A 14,913-nucleotide genomic window follows, 5' to 3' on the forward strand; every position below is an offset into this window, starting at 1 on the left:
CTTGGCAAACCCAAGCCGTCTTCTAATCATTGCTTAACCCACATCCATTGTCTTTACAGTTTTCTGAACTAATTAGTAGAAGTTCACAATTTTCTCATCTTTTAACAATCTTTTATTTTTTTCTCATTTTATTACCATAAATGTGTAAAGATACCACCAAATAAGTCCTGACCTGAACTTTAGGCATACACAGAGTAAAATGTTGGTCAGCAGCATTAGGCGTTCACTGCCTAAGTAAAAGATGAAAAAACAGGCAAGGGAGATACAAGGTGACAGTGAAACCTGTGTAAAGTTAATGGTCAGCACTGTTAATGGTCTAGTATTGCACTGGCTTCACCAGTGAAAGACGGAAATGTTGTTCTTCATTTCCACAGTGGACTGCAGCAAAGGACATCATCTTTGACTGCTTTCTTAAAGGATAAGTGTGGAAATTGAGAAGGGAATATTCAGAAAGTACTTGTATAGATCACTTTGATCCAGGCAGACATTCTGTCACTGTGGAGACAGCAGCAGTCTTCAGGAATAATCTGCCACTGGCTTAGGAAAATGGATAAATGACCTCCTATGGTCTTTTCCATATCCTTTTCTGTATTCTGTATTTATAGGCATTATGGAAAATAAGAATTTTGAGGTGGAATTTGTAGGATAATTGAGTAGTTTCAAGTCTTTGTGTGAAGCTCATCTTAAGTATGAAGCAGAGGGCTGGAAGAAGCAAGTGTGGCTGCATATTCAACAAGTAGTTAGATAAGAGGATTTCCATTCCTTTAAGCATTTCATTGTCTGCTCCATTCAAACTTTAGATGAATGTAGGTGCTTTTTCTCCAAATAAATTGTTGTAAGAGATCATTGTGACTAATAAAATGTGAAGTCTTTAAAATACTTTTCTTTGAAAAATTAAGATTTATTAGTGAGTGTGTTTTGTGGTTGAGGCGATGCCATCTTAAATTTTTTGAAAAATGCTTCCTTTTAAACTGATACCTATTACTTCATCATTTCTAACTCTGTGGGTGTATTACATAAATTAATTTCTTTCCATCTGAGCAGAGGTATGAGTACAGTTTATTTTCCTTTGATATGCCTTTGCAGAAGCTGTAATTCCCTCCCTTGCTCCCCCACGCAACTCCTTACACTTTCTCTGGGCAGAAAGGGAGAGCAGGAGGTTCTGTGGTGTAGTAGCATCTTCTCTTAACAGCTGAACCAAAAAGGGTCATCTGGATGTAAGCCTTGGTGCTCTTGAATTTGAATCTTTTCTCGAACAAATAAACATTGTAACCAGAGTGAGAGTTTTGCATCCAGAAGGATTCCCAGTTATAAAAAGTTTTCTTCTTATATTTATCTTACAGTTCTGATGCTCAAGGAGCTGAGGTAGACTTAAGAATATCACAGACTCAACACAGTATTACTTGACCTGTAATCACTCTTCAGGCTCCGGGCATCTCTCACTGGCACTGGCATCAAACTGGTAGGAGTGGGATGGATTGCACTTCCCCTCCCCTAGAAACTTTAGTTTCAAGCCCTCTTTTGCCAGGTTGCTGCTGGTTTTCATTTTTTTAATTTAATTTTTAACATAACAACCTTTGATTTTAAAGCCACCTTCAGCTGATGAACAATGTCAAAGTTCCAGAGAGTAGAGCATCGCTGTGTTTCTCTTCCAAGAAATATGGACCTCAGAAAATGTATACAACACAAGCCACAGAGTATGTAGTGCTGAGGATACAGGTTTTAATCCGTGATCTGCCATAGTTTTTAACATACGTATTCAGCTTTGACTTGACCTTGGTGAGCAAGCCACATACCTTGAAGTACCTGGTAGAATCTAAGCTGTGCAGAAATAACTCACTGGTTGGCTGAACCTTAATTACTTTTTTATTTAATAAATTTATTTTTTTAGGGTCTGGAAGCATGGAAACATCGATATGATGGCTTAGGTATGGATTCAATACCTTAGAAATAAGGTACAGCAGAGAAAAGGTTAAATGTTTCAAATGTTCTGTGGAAAGAAGAGTGAATTCTGATTTTCTGGTCTAGTTTATTTTCCTGAAGGATTTGCTGTGATAGCTGGAGATTTATTGACTGAATCTGCATCATTGAAAGAAGCAAATTAGTGCTTTGCTGTCAGATTCTGTAATAAAGTTCCATGCTGTGATTTGGTCTGTTTCAGCAAGAAAACATCTTTTTTTACTGTCTTGTCTTATTTGTTTTACTCCTGATGCACAGAAGTAGTCTTCCCACCCTGTTTACGGCAGTGCTTCAACATATTCATTGCTCAAGATCAATGCTAAGGGATGTGTTTGCTTCATTTGTGCTGTAGACAAACTGCAAGTTTATATAAAAGACTTTATCTTGATTTCTGTTAAGTGGATTTGATCAATAGTTGAAATCTCTGGAAATGTCAGTTAGTGACTAGTGGTTGTGTGGGCAAGGGGTGGCCTGGTGCTCAAAACACATGCAGGTCCTGATTCTGCACTGAGTTAGGCTGGTGTGGCACCACATCATTATGGGCTTCGGTGGGGAACCCTCAGAGGAAAAATGTGCTCCTCAGTGAAGTGGTAAGCCCAGCATTTGTATCTACTTTGAAATAAACGGAGTTTTGTTGGTATCAAATCACTATATTAAGCAACTAAAGCAATCTTTGTGAATAATATTGAAAGGCACTGTGCTTTTATTTGCCAGCAGCGGTGCTTATTTCCAAATCTAGCTTGATATAGATGCCCTTCTGATAATTCTGTCTTGATATTGTGAATCTAGCAAAACTAGACAGATTAAACTCTTACTGTAATCAATATATATCTTGATCCAATTATCAGTGCCATTAATATTAATTTCTCTTTGTATTATGTTGACTTGCTCAGGTTCTCTAAGTGGACAGCTTGTAAAATGCTAGCAACCCCTCATGGTTATTTTCTCAATTTGTTTTCTAAAATATACAAACCACCAAAGCTTAGCAATGAGGGAGCACAGCACTGGATGCTTTTTGACTTGTGCTACATCACTAGCAGGTGAAAAAGCAGGGTAGCTCTGAGATTGGTCTTAAAGTTATTTCTCCCAACTGAGGATGTGACCTAGCGTGTTCAGGTATGTTTTGACCATGCAGCTCAAAATCTCTTTTATTTAACTGCTCACTTTTTCCATTTTTGAGTCTCTCACTTTAGTGTATCACTTCATACTCTCTGCTCCACTGTAAATTTCGAATTAATTATTGGGGGAGTAGCTGGTCAGTATCCAAATAATTTATGTGTAAAGCTGTATGTGTGCAGTTGCACAAATAAATGAAATAAGCTTGCTCAACAGGGGACGTGTGAGTCAACAAAAAAACCCAAGGCACTGTGCTAAAACAAAACCTAAATATGCCTTGCCCATTGCATTCCAAAGCCAGTTTTTCCAGGTTCTCTGGATAGCTGAGAATAATTGAACTCACAGTGCCTGTCTGGTTTCTGTTTATCTTAAAAGACCAGAGAGAAATTACCTTTATTTTTGAAAGGTCAAGAACACCTTAAAATAGGCCAAGACATTGCACATGAAAATCTGCATCTATTTTCAGATGACTAACAATGTTATTTCATATCTGATTACTGAAAAACTGAAGCTCTTTGTTTATATTCATGCTCCATAGAAATGACTTCTTCTGTGTAGTTAAAATTAGATGTTTTCATCTCTTTCAAATGGTATCTTTCTGTTTGTTCCCTAGTTTCCTACTCAATGATATGTCAGCCACATAAAAATTTTTAGGAGGTATTTACAATTTGTACTCTTTTAAGGGATGATCTTCCATGTGAGCATGAACTCATGCAAATAAAAAGGATGGTAAATACTTTAACAAAACTTATAATTTTATTCAAATGAATATATTTTAATAATTTTTGCAATATTTGCTCAAATATATTTGCTCAGTGTTCTACATGCAGATGCATATACAGGTACATGATCATTATCCCTGACCTTCAGATTTCTCTTTTTATATTGCCATTAAGCACCAATTTGTTACTAAAGCATACTTTGCAATTAAAAATTTATTGCCTAAAAAGAAAACGCAGCTTCCTGCCTAGCTCTTAATTAATCTTTATTTAAGACACTTAAATATTTATAGTGACTTACTTACTTCTCTTTTCATTATAAATACTGTATTGATTCAAATAACCTTTATGTTTCTGAAGAATTTTCACTTTTACTGCAGTGGGTACTCATAAAAAAAATCAACATCTCAATCCATAGACTGTGATGTTATTTCAGCTTTAGGTACAAAGACGTGAGGTTTAATGGTGGTGGATTGGTGCAGAAAGGGTCAGATTTCCCTTAGGCCTCATTGTCTCTCACTGAAAAGTGGAACGAAGTGCAGGTAAATTATTGCTCTTCCTGCTAGACATAAGCAAGGTGCCACTGACTTCAGTTCATGTAAACCGCACAGATAAGGGAACAAAGAATTATTGGATCTATGGGCTTAACCTTCTGCCTGCATCAGCATATGTTATGCCAGAGTAGCACACTGCTCTCCTGAAGGACAGCAGCAGTAAGTGGCAGCAGGTTTATGCCAAACCACAGCACGGTGTTTCCCGGTTCTTGCGCTTTATGCGAGCCACAGTCCAGTCTCTGCACAGACGGTTGGGTTATGCTTCAACCCCTGACCAACCAATTGCCTGTACTGCAAACCACTCGACTCAAATCCCAAAACAGTTTTTTAGAGATTCTCAAATCTGCTGAACCCCTGCTTATCTTGCAGATTTTCCCAGGGGTGCCTCAACTGAGGCCTTTTCAGTATGCAACCTTTCAATTCCCCCAACTATTCAGTGTTTTTGGTAATGATGTAACTGATAGAATAGACTGTGCTTCCTTATTTTACAGACAAACTTACTCTGGAGCTGGATGGGAGGAGCTGGTCAGCAGTAATTACACAGTATACTGCTTCTGACCTTCTTTCCTTCTGTAGAGCCATTTTTCACTCTATCACCTTTTCTTTTTTTGTTGTTGTTGCTTTTGGTTTTGTAGTTTGTTTGGATTTTTTGTTTGGGTTTTTTTTGTTGTTTTCTCTTTAGAGGAGAAAGGAAAGCATAATTTCTAAGAGAAATCCCATTTTCATTGACTAAAACCAAACAGCTTTGCTTTTGAAATGGTGGATAAAGGTGGGAAGGGAGTAGTTTAGGCTCATAGTCAGGGACTTACATACCAAGTGGAATTCTGCATCACATATTCTGCAGGAGGTCACAGTGATCAAAGAGGACCCACTGAATTTTGCATAATAAAGTCTTAATCTGTAAGCAATGGAAAAAATCGTGGGTTTTGTTTAGCAAAAGGAAGGGTAAGGTGGATTTGTGCATGCAAGTTAAATTACAGAAACATCACTGTGCTTCGGCATGGTCAAATTGCCTTCAACAATAGGATCACCACAGTGTTCTGGGAAACATAACAGGTAAAATTGCTAAGCGGTTATAAGAAAACTGAAATCCAAGTTGCAGCACAAGCAAATGACCTGCTGCTATAAACTGTACTCTTACAGATTTGCTTACTGATTGCAACATGATATTTATTGTCTGTATAAGCTGTAGCTTGCTCAAAATTATTTGTTTCCATCTATATCTTGCTGGAAAGTGATGGGAGATCACTCTTTGAATGAAGTAGATTTCTGCCAATCATTCTCATATGTAAAATGAAGAAATTGAATTATTTTTGTAGTTTTCAGCTGAGTTATTTAACTAGAACCATAGCTGAAAGGGTGGGATTTTTCACCCTGCTTAACTGGAAATACTTAATGTAGCCAGAGATTGATATTGATGCTTGAATGGATGAAATATCATTTAAAGTAATGCATTGCTGAGTAAGGATAGCATAACAGTATAACTGGTGATGTGGAATATGCATCAGGGATGTCAGCTGACCATATTAAGTGAAATCTTACTCATCTCAATCATGTGAATGATTTCAAGCGTGTCCCTGAATAAGATTCTTTTTGAATGTAAGACCATTGATTTAATGTATAAATGAAATAGGACTGTGCTCACAGATTCTTTTAATAAGATATGCATCCATTTATTCTAGTCCTGGAATAAAAATAGTGGATTAAATTGACACTATGTTAACAATTTTTTTCTTCCTAGTATACTTCTATTTCTTGTACAATGTGTTCTCTGTGCAAGCTGTTATGTTTGTGTTATGATTAACCTGTTTCTTTTTGCTGGAGAGTGGTACTTTAATGGGTGTCATTTCTGTGATACTCGAAACAACTTCCAGCAATTCACAGTGAGACTTTTCTTCTCAGTTGCCTTCTGATAGCATCACCATTTCATTAGCCTTAGCTAATTCCAGAGGTAGAGCAGTTTATCATATAATGCAACACCATGAAGGTTGAGTAAGCCTCACCTATGTGACATGGGGCATCTGCCCTTACCTCTTAGACACGTATGATCTATGTAAGTCTGCCTGTAGTGAGGGTACTTGCATAGCACCTACAAAAGCTGACATAAATTATATTTCTAGTTCTACCCCTTTTATTGCAAGACCTGAGGCAGGTGACTCAGCCTCCTTGTACTTGTCTAATACTGCACCTCAAATAGTAAAGGATTTCGATACCTACTGTGGAGAAGAATGATAATTCTGAAAGTGTTTAATATTCCTACTGAGCAATGTGCCACAGTAAGCATACTAGTATTTTCTAGGTTGAGATGGTGTATGAACCAAATACAGTCTCTCAGAGATGCCCCGTTCTTAACCATTGCTGATCAGTGTCTATTGCATAGAGAAGAGGTTATCTCCTACAGAGTGTGTCTCTGAAACAACCCTTGTTCTTTGCTATCTGCACATTTTTCCCTAGCTGCCAGTCCAAGCTGGTCAAACAAGGATACCGTGCTGACCACCACACTCCTTTTTGTCCATCCTCCCAAAAGCAATGCTTACTCAACTGTGTAACGTTCCTCACATGTATCTTTGCATTGTGCATGTTCTTATGAAACTAAGCTGAGTCAATTAGAAAAGTTTAAGCATGAGTATCGTTTCCTGACACATCAGGATAATCTTCAATAAAATACCTCGTCCCTCCTGGACGAGGGAGCACAGTGTCTGCTGCCTAGGACTACCTATGTGCTTACTGATTGGAGTATTGCTCAAAATACAAGGACAGAACATAACAAGCAGGCAGGAGATTTCTCTAGCGCAGCAACCATGAAAAATCTCAGTGCACTATGGACAGTTGGGACCAACTGAACAGTCAGTATCGAATTAAGGAGACAGCTGGGGGGACTTGCAATCTTTTCCTCTCTTGTCATAGATACTGTGATATTGCCTGTCTCTCTAAATGAAATAACAATAGGGAAGCCCCAGGGCAGATTGTCTGCTTCCCCTCTCTTGGGGAGTCTGCCTTTTTTCCTCTCAGAATATTAGAGGTGGCTGATCCATTTTAATGCAATGTCAAAGGCCTTTGGGACTTAAAAAATGTTGTGTGTGTGGTATTGGAAGGGCAAAGAAAAAGCATTGACCCTACTAGATGTGATATTTTCAGGTGGCATGTAGGTTTTAAGGAAAATCAGGAAAAAGGAATGCACTTGGGTTGACCAAGCTTAAAGCAAATGAAATCATTCCAGGTGGTTGTCCAACCTTACAGCAAATATAATTATTCTAATTGATTGCCCCCATAGCTCTTTTACTCAGAACTCCTTGAGGAATATGGGAACCTTTCCATTGTAGATTGCATGAAGGTCCCAATAAACTTATTTTCTTTTAAATTGATTCACTACTACTGTAACATTTGACAAAAATGTTTGTTAGATCCAAACAGCTATTTGGTTTGATGATATTTCAATTCATTTCATGAAGAATGGAGAAACACAAGCATGAGGAGGCACTTTGCCTTGCTGAATGTTTTGTACTCGTATACAAACAACAAATCCAGGTCCAAACTAGCATGGTAGCTATTTGCTTTTTGTTATTCCTTCATTTCTTAACCACCTGTGTCTTGTTGAAAGTTGTTCTCATCTGTTCAGTAAGTAGAAACATTACTGTTGCTATGAGGTGGCTATTCATGAACAATATAATTCTTCCTGCACCATAAGGCACATAAGGCTGAAGTAGAAACAATTATTAACAATGCATAGCCAATAGCAAACAGCTGACAAACCACCCACACGCTAAAAGTACTTTGTCCAAATAATTCAATGCATAATTAACAAATGCATCTGAAGATAACTGCCCATTAACAATTTCCAAGTGGAAAATAGGGACGGATAATGCATTTGCATTTGCAGGGTTGCATCCTGATGCTCCTAGAGAACAGAATCATTCTTTGTCTATATAAGGATTGCTCAGAGCCGCTCAGTTTAAGTTAACTGAAGGTATGGAACTGTTGTATATAATTGAGGTGCAACAAACCCAGTATGGACACTTCCACTGAAAGCAAAGTAGCATAAATATGTTGCCTGTTCCAAGGATCTGGTGGGTTGACCTTGGCCAGTGGTTAGGCACCCACCCGGCTGCTCTCTCGATCCCTCTCCTCAGAAGGATGAAAAAAGCTCATGAGTCAAAATAAAGAAAAGTAGATCATTTACCAGTTACTGTCACAGGCAAAACAAACTCAACTTGGGGAAAAGTAGTTTAATTTTCTGTCAATTAAAATAGATTCAAGCAGCGAGAAACAAGAAGACAACATTAAAACAACACTTCCCCCCATCCTTTCCCAGGCTCAACCTCAGTCTTTCACACCTAAGTCCTCTGCCCTCTATAGCAGTAGTAAGGGTTGATAAGAGTTATGGTCATTACAAAGCAGTTTTGCTCTACTTCTGCTTCCCTCTTGCTCTTCTCTTCTGCTTTTTTAACATCCCACAATAAAAAAAAAACAACAAACCAAAACCAAACAAACCAGTTTTTTACTGGGGAATCTGTCAGCTAGTCAGGGACTTGAATACCTTGCCTTAGACCAACACAACTCTGCTAGCTGAAATATCAGCGTAAATGCAATGATGTCCTGGGGCTCACAGCATTTTGCTTCTGTGCCACTGGAAGATGTTCTTCTGAGTGTGCAGTTAACCTGAGCAGCAACCCTTATAGAGTGGCCAGGCATTGGAGTAAGTATATGCCTGCATAAGAGTGTCTTTTGGCTTGGACAAAATAATGATTTCATGTTAATTGAGGTAAACTGTTGAAGAAACTTTTGCAGACACACTTACTTGTACATAAAACTCATTTGTTTCCCATCAATTGTGAATGGTTACCATTTCTCAGTATAGAGTATGAATTTCAAGAGTAGTCACTATTCCAATGTGGGTAGTCAGAAGTAGCTTTCTTCTGCAATATCTCTTCAGTCTAGTTTCCCTTTTTTGGTCAAGGTTCTTAGGAATCACTCCAGCTAGTGTGCAAGAAAATTTTTGAGGGCAGAAAATTCTGAGGTTTTGGTATTTTCTGGTACCCCTCTGCAACTTCACATTCTAGGGTAATTAGAATAAATGAAGGGGTTTATTTCTGGAGATCTTACAAGACCATCCACCGTTTTAGAAATAAAAAAAATTAAAATGATAGTTATAATAATACTCCATACAGACCTGCTATAATCTTTTAGTGTTTTGGTATCTTGCATAAATGAGTAACTAAAAATGTCTATATTAGGTCAAACAATTCGTCTACCTAAGCCAGTATGCCACATATAACAGTGGCCAAAATACCAAGTCAGTTTAGGCTAGCGTGACACATTCAGCTTTCAGGATATTTAACATTTTAGGACAAACATTTTTCACCCTGAACAGACATTGAGTAAGCATTATGAAAGTACTGGAAGAAAATCCTCCTCAGGCCCAAATCCTGGTTCACTTTCCAGCAACTTGGGATACAGAAACTATGCCCCATCCCTCCTCTCACATACTGGTTTTCAATGAAAAATAACATGGGTAGGTAGCAGGAGAGAATAGTGATAGCAACCAAGGTAAGTGATCTGGGCAACCAAGACTCTGGGCACACATGCCTCACAACTGAGTTGCCACCTGCACAAGCAGAGATCTAGTCAGCCAAGGTCAATCAGAGCATTTCCTTCACAGTGTTCTAAAAGCAATTCCTGAACACGGCCTTTTATCTGACAGGAAGCATCGGCCCTCCCATAGTGGAACTGGCAAGCCCTTTACTTGTAGCATGATAGTTAGCAGGGCAAAGTCTTTAATGAATCTGCATCAGATGAACAAACGATGGATACAGAGTTAAGCAACCTTGCTTATTCAGTAACATAATGGTATTTTATCACCACAATAAGTGAAAAGTGACAATTTCATATGTCCTGTGCCTATGTATTTGTCTGGAAAAATCTGTCTCTATTCCTCCCATCATGAGACAGATGAAACAGTTACGATGAAGATCATTAATTACAAAAGAAAGACTGTATACTTCTTTTCTGAGGGGAAAAAAGTCAGTATCATTACTTATTTCCATAAAATGACAGTTTTGTGTATCAATCCCTTTAGTCTTCAGTAGCAGTTGGATGCCAGACCTGAGGATCCTCAGAAAACCCTAGCCTAAACCTGCATGCCTGAGTAGGCTGAACAATTTGAACTTAAAATGGTATGTTAGCCCCTCTGTAGAGGGCTGGATGTTTATACAAATCTTAAATCACATATTTGCACTAACACTCTCTAACATCTGCATGTAGAAAGAAATTACTAAGAACTCAATAATCATCATGGCTAGGCTTCGCGAACGAAGATTAGGGAAGGCTCTAACCACATTTGTTACAGGCACGTTGGTGACTTATGAGGCCAATACGAGACAGACATATCCGATTACAAAAGGCACAGCAGAAAGACTCCTTAGATGGTGTATTCTGCAAGACACGGTTCTTTCTGCGTTGCCTTTTCTCCTCGAGGGTGATCCTGCATGTGTTCTCAAAGGAGACAGCTGCGTTATAGATGGTGTGTCTCCAGGCCTCCCGATTGGAGGCCAGAGTAGACCAGTTATGGAGATCAGTATGACCGAGGCTGAGATGTTGTTTCAGGGAGTCCTTGTATCTTTTCTTCGGGGCTCCTCTCCTGTGGCAGCCGGTGGCAAGTTCACCATAAAGCAAGATCTTAGGGAGGCGGTGGTCCTTCATCCTGGAGACGTGCCCTGCCCATCGCAGCTGTGTTCTCATCAACATGGCTTCTATACTTGTGATAGCTGCTTGCTCTAGAACAGATGTGTTGGTCACATAATCTTACCAGTGGATGTTTAAGATTGTTCGGAGGCAGCGCTGATGGAAGCGTTCAAGGAGACACAGGTAGTGGCGGTAGATGACCCATGATTCAGAACCATACAAGAGAGTAGACAGCACTATGGCTCTGTAAACACTGATCTTGGTACTTTTCTTCAAGTGTGTATTACACCATACTCTTTTGTGGAGTTTTCCAAAAGCACTATATGCCTTTGCTAACCTGTTGTCTATCTCTCCGTCAATCTTACCATCCGAGGAGATGAGGCTGCCTAGGTAATTAAACTGTTGGACTGATTTGAGCTCTGATTTGCCAATGGTGATGTGGGGATGATGGGGGACTTCCTGAGGTGCAGGTTGATGAAGAACCTCTGTTTTCTTTAAGCTGACTTCCAGCCCAAAGAGCTCAGCAGTCTCTGCAAAGCAGGATGTTAAACGCTGCAGAGCTGCTTCTGTGTGGGCGACAAGGGCGGCGTCATCAGCATAAAGCAGCTCCTGGACAAGATGGTTTAAGGTCTTGAGAACTCAATAATAAGGACACTGCAACAGCTGTATTTAAATCAGACCAAAGGACAACCTCTCATGGTATCATCCTAGAGCAGTCCATAATGCTTCTTAACCTGAAGGTTTATACTGTGTACCTTTGTGTAAAATACAGATTAGTACTGGTCAATGTTTCTTTTACCACCACAGTGAATTGTTTTTTGAAGCCTATACATGTATGTGGTATCATCACATCCTGTGGCCATGAGTTCCACCCTTTAATTATGATCTTTGTGGAAAGCATCCTTTCTTGGGTTTCATATTTTAAATTTGCTAACTGCTCATTTTATTGCGACTGCTTCCTGTGGTATGAAATACAGTGAATAACATTCTTTATTCCCTTCCTTAGCTCTGTTCATGATTTTCCTGAGGCTCTGTCACAGTTCTTTCCCTCATTTGTCCCTCTTCCATATGAAAATCCTAAAGCCTTTCTTTTTCCTTTCCTAGTACAGAAGCCATTACATACCTTTGATCATCCTGTCACCCTTTTCTTTATCCTTCTATTGCTATCCTGTCATTTTTGAGATGACTGGAACCATATTCAATATTTAAAATGTTAGGTGGGCAATGGATTTTTATGGCAGCGTTATCATGTTCCTTCTGCTGTTTTCTATTCTATTCCTAATATTTCCTAATATACCATTTTAATTTTTGACAGTTGATGAGGATTTAGGTGACATTTTCATAAGGCTATTTCCAAGTTCTCTTTCCCAACTAACAGTTAATTTCACTGTGTGTTTACAAATTTCCCACTGTACAAATATGGGACCTTAGTTATTTAGCCTTGAAAATACAGCTAAATTACAAGAGTTGTTAGGCTGTAAACAGGAGATTGTTGAGAGAATTTAATAGTTGCTCAGTTCTACTAGCAATTTGTATTTTTCTAGGTTTTATTATACCAGAAGTTTCTCACAAGTATGTGAGGCAGTGTGAATGTTTGCCATGGATCTCGTCTTTTTAGTCGGTTGTTGATTATTTTAACAGAATATGAATTCTAACAAGAAACTCATTCAGGAAAGAATTCATTCAATGAGATTTAGAGGGAGTGTTGCTAATTTTGCCACTATAAGGCATATCCTGATCAAAACCAATGGAATCCAAACAAATGCATAACCCTTTGCAGTACTAAGGTGATGGAGATTTCATCCCATAGCCTGCAATATCAGGTAGAGATGCATAGCACTTCAATCTTTTTCATAGATTAAATGTAAGATCAGTATCACAATTGCTAAAATGGAGTTCTGGAGCTTAATGTAATCTGGAATTAAATAAATCACTTCAAGACTGTTAAAACAACTGTGAAAGAACTTTAAGTAATCATTTCTAAAATAAGTGTTGGCAGAATAAATATATTACTGCAAGTTGATCAGGTTCATCTTTAAACACTTACTATGTTATATTTCATTGATCACTGTCAAAAATTCCTTAACAGGCCAAAGAGACCTCAGTATCATATCACAAGCAGAACTCTTTTTCAAATTAGGTTTTCAGCACTCTCCTTTCATCGAGTATGAGTCATTTGACTTGATCCTTGCTAATGTAAGCTCTTGTTTTCAAATTTGTGACTGCATTACAGAAGCATAGAGAGCTATGATTTTTTCCTGCTACTGTAGTTTTCTCTGAGAAACAGTTCTGTTCCTTACTAATTCTGTTTATTCCTATGTGTTATAGACAGAGTTTTATTTGTATGGATTTGTTTTCCATTCCAGTCTCAGTCCTGGGTATCTTGGAAAGATCGGCGATGGAAACATTATTTTATAGCTGTGGTGGGCTGACCTTGGCCAGCAGCCAGGCACCCACCCATCACTTCCAGCACACCCAGCACTTCACCCATCTCACTTCCTCTTCTCAGCAGAACATGAGGAGAAAATATGATAGAAAATCTTATGGATTGAAATAAAGACAAGGAAATAACTCACTGATTAACATCTTGAGTAAGAAAATCCAGACTCAATTTGGGGGAAATTAATTTAATTTTTGCCAATTAAAAATAAATTAGGAAAGTGAGAAACAAAGACAACACTAAAACCACTTTTCCTCTAACCCTTCTTTTTCCCAGGCTCAACTCCACTCTTTAATTTCCAGCTCCTCCACCTCCTCCCTCCACAGTCTGCACAGATCGAAGCACTGGTCAGCTCCCAGTCTTTCATTTTGCTTCGGAGAGCTCAGATGATTCCTTGACTCAAACTGCCCTGTCTTTTAAGGACAACTGGAAATTACAAAGCTAGACTTTAATGCAGAATAGCATTGTGAGTACAAAGGGACATCTGCATCCACTAGATTACAAATCAGGAGGCCAAATAGATGAACTAGTCCAAAAGATAGACAAGGAACACTAGTCAATTGTTTGAAAGACATTTAGGGACATGATTTTATCTACTTGCTTTGGAAAGTCATTTACTCCCATATATTGGTTTATTAAAACAGAACGGAGCAAAAAGACTTCTTTCATTTTCAATTTTCTCTCTCAGCTAGAAGAGCTTGGGAATGTAGGTATGCAAGAGGATAAATTAAATAATTATTCTTCTCATTGTTCTGATTCCCTGTGCGCTGCAGAAAGTTTGATCTGAGCAGTTCAACTTCTGGAAGCTCATAAACTCACTACAGATTCAGTGGTGAAATCAAAACATATTCTATGAATTAATAACCTCATAAAATGGAAAAATAATCTCTTTTGGACAGGTTTTATTTTAGCATTTGATACATGATGAAATTACTAAATCCTTGATTCTTCTTCTTTTCAGAACATACTCAACACTCTTAGATATCTTGAGACCTCAGAGTGACTTCAAAAACTGACCAACGACGGCATTTTTTAAAATATCACTGGTCTTCTGACAAGTAAGTTTTTCATTCTCAGTTTTGTTTTGTCCCTGGTATTTCTGACTTGTATTTTATCCTTGAATTTATTATACAGACTACCATATTCATTTTCTGGGCCAAGTAAATATGACTGCAAATTGTACAGTATGGAACTGCCCTTAAACTTTCCCAGCTAGAATGAAACCTATCAATATTACAGATATAATTCAGATAAAGCACTGACTCATCTAATTATTCCAACTTGTAATGTCAGTGGGACTATAGTCACATTTCTGGATGTTTTGGGGATTTGCCTACTAAAAACCTCTTTTCTGCAGGAAAAAATAAACTTATTTAACAATTTGGAAGTTCTTACTGGACTTAGGGAAAGGAAGCTGGAAGAATTTGGAAACTGCTGCAAATAA

The 14,913-nt window shown here is 38.3% G+C and overlaps 1 long non-coding RNA gene across 1 annotated transcript in view; it reads left to right on the top strand.

Annotated features, from left to right (window-relative positions):
- The window catches only part of LOC114000482, a 321,816-nt gene extending 307,294 nt beyond the window's left edge, over window positions 1–14,522 (top strand). The window contains exon 4 of the long non-coding RNA XR_005564532.1: window positions 14,431–14,522. This is a non-coding gene — a long non-coding RNA (uncharacterized LOC114000482). The remainder of the gene's footprint in view (window positions 1–14,430) is intronic.
- Window positions 14,523–14,913: the final 391 nt, after the last annotated feature.

The sequence above is a fragment of the Pipra filicauda genome, unplaced genomic scaffold (assembly GCF_003945595.2).
Source record: "Pipra filicauda isolate LSUMZ 115617 unplaced genomic scaffold, ASM394559v2 scaffold331_size1881853_pilon, whole genome shotgun sequence".
Taxonomy (NCBI): domain Eukaryota; kingdom Metazoa; phylum Chordata; class Aves; order Passeriformes; family Pipridae; genus Pipra; species Pipra filicauda.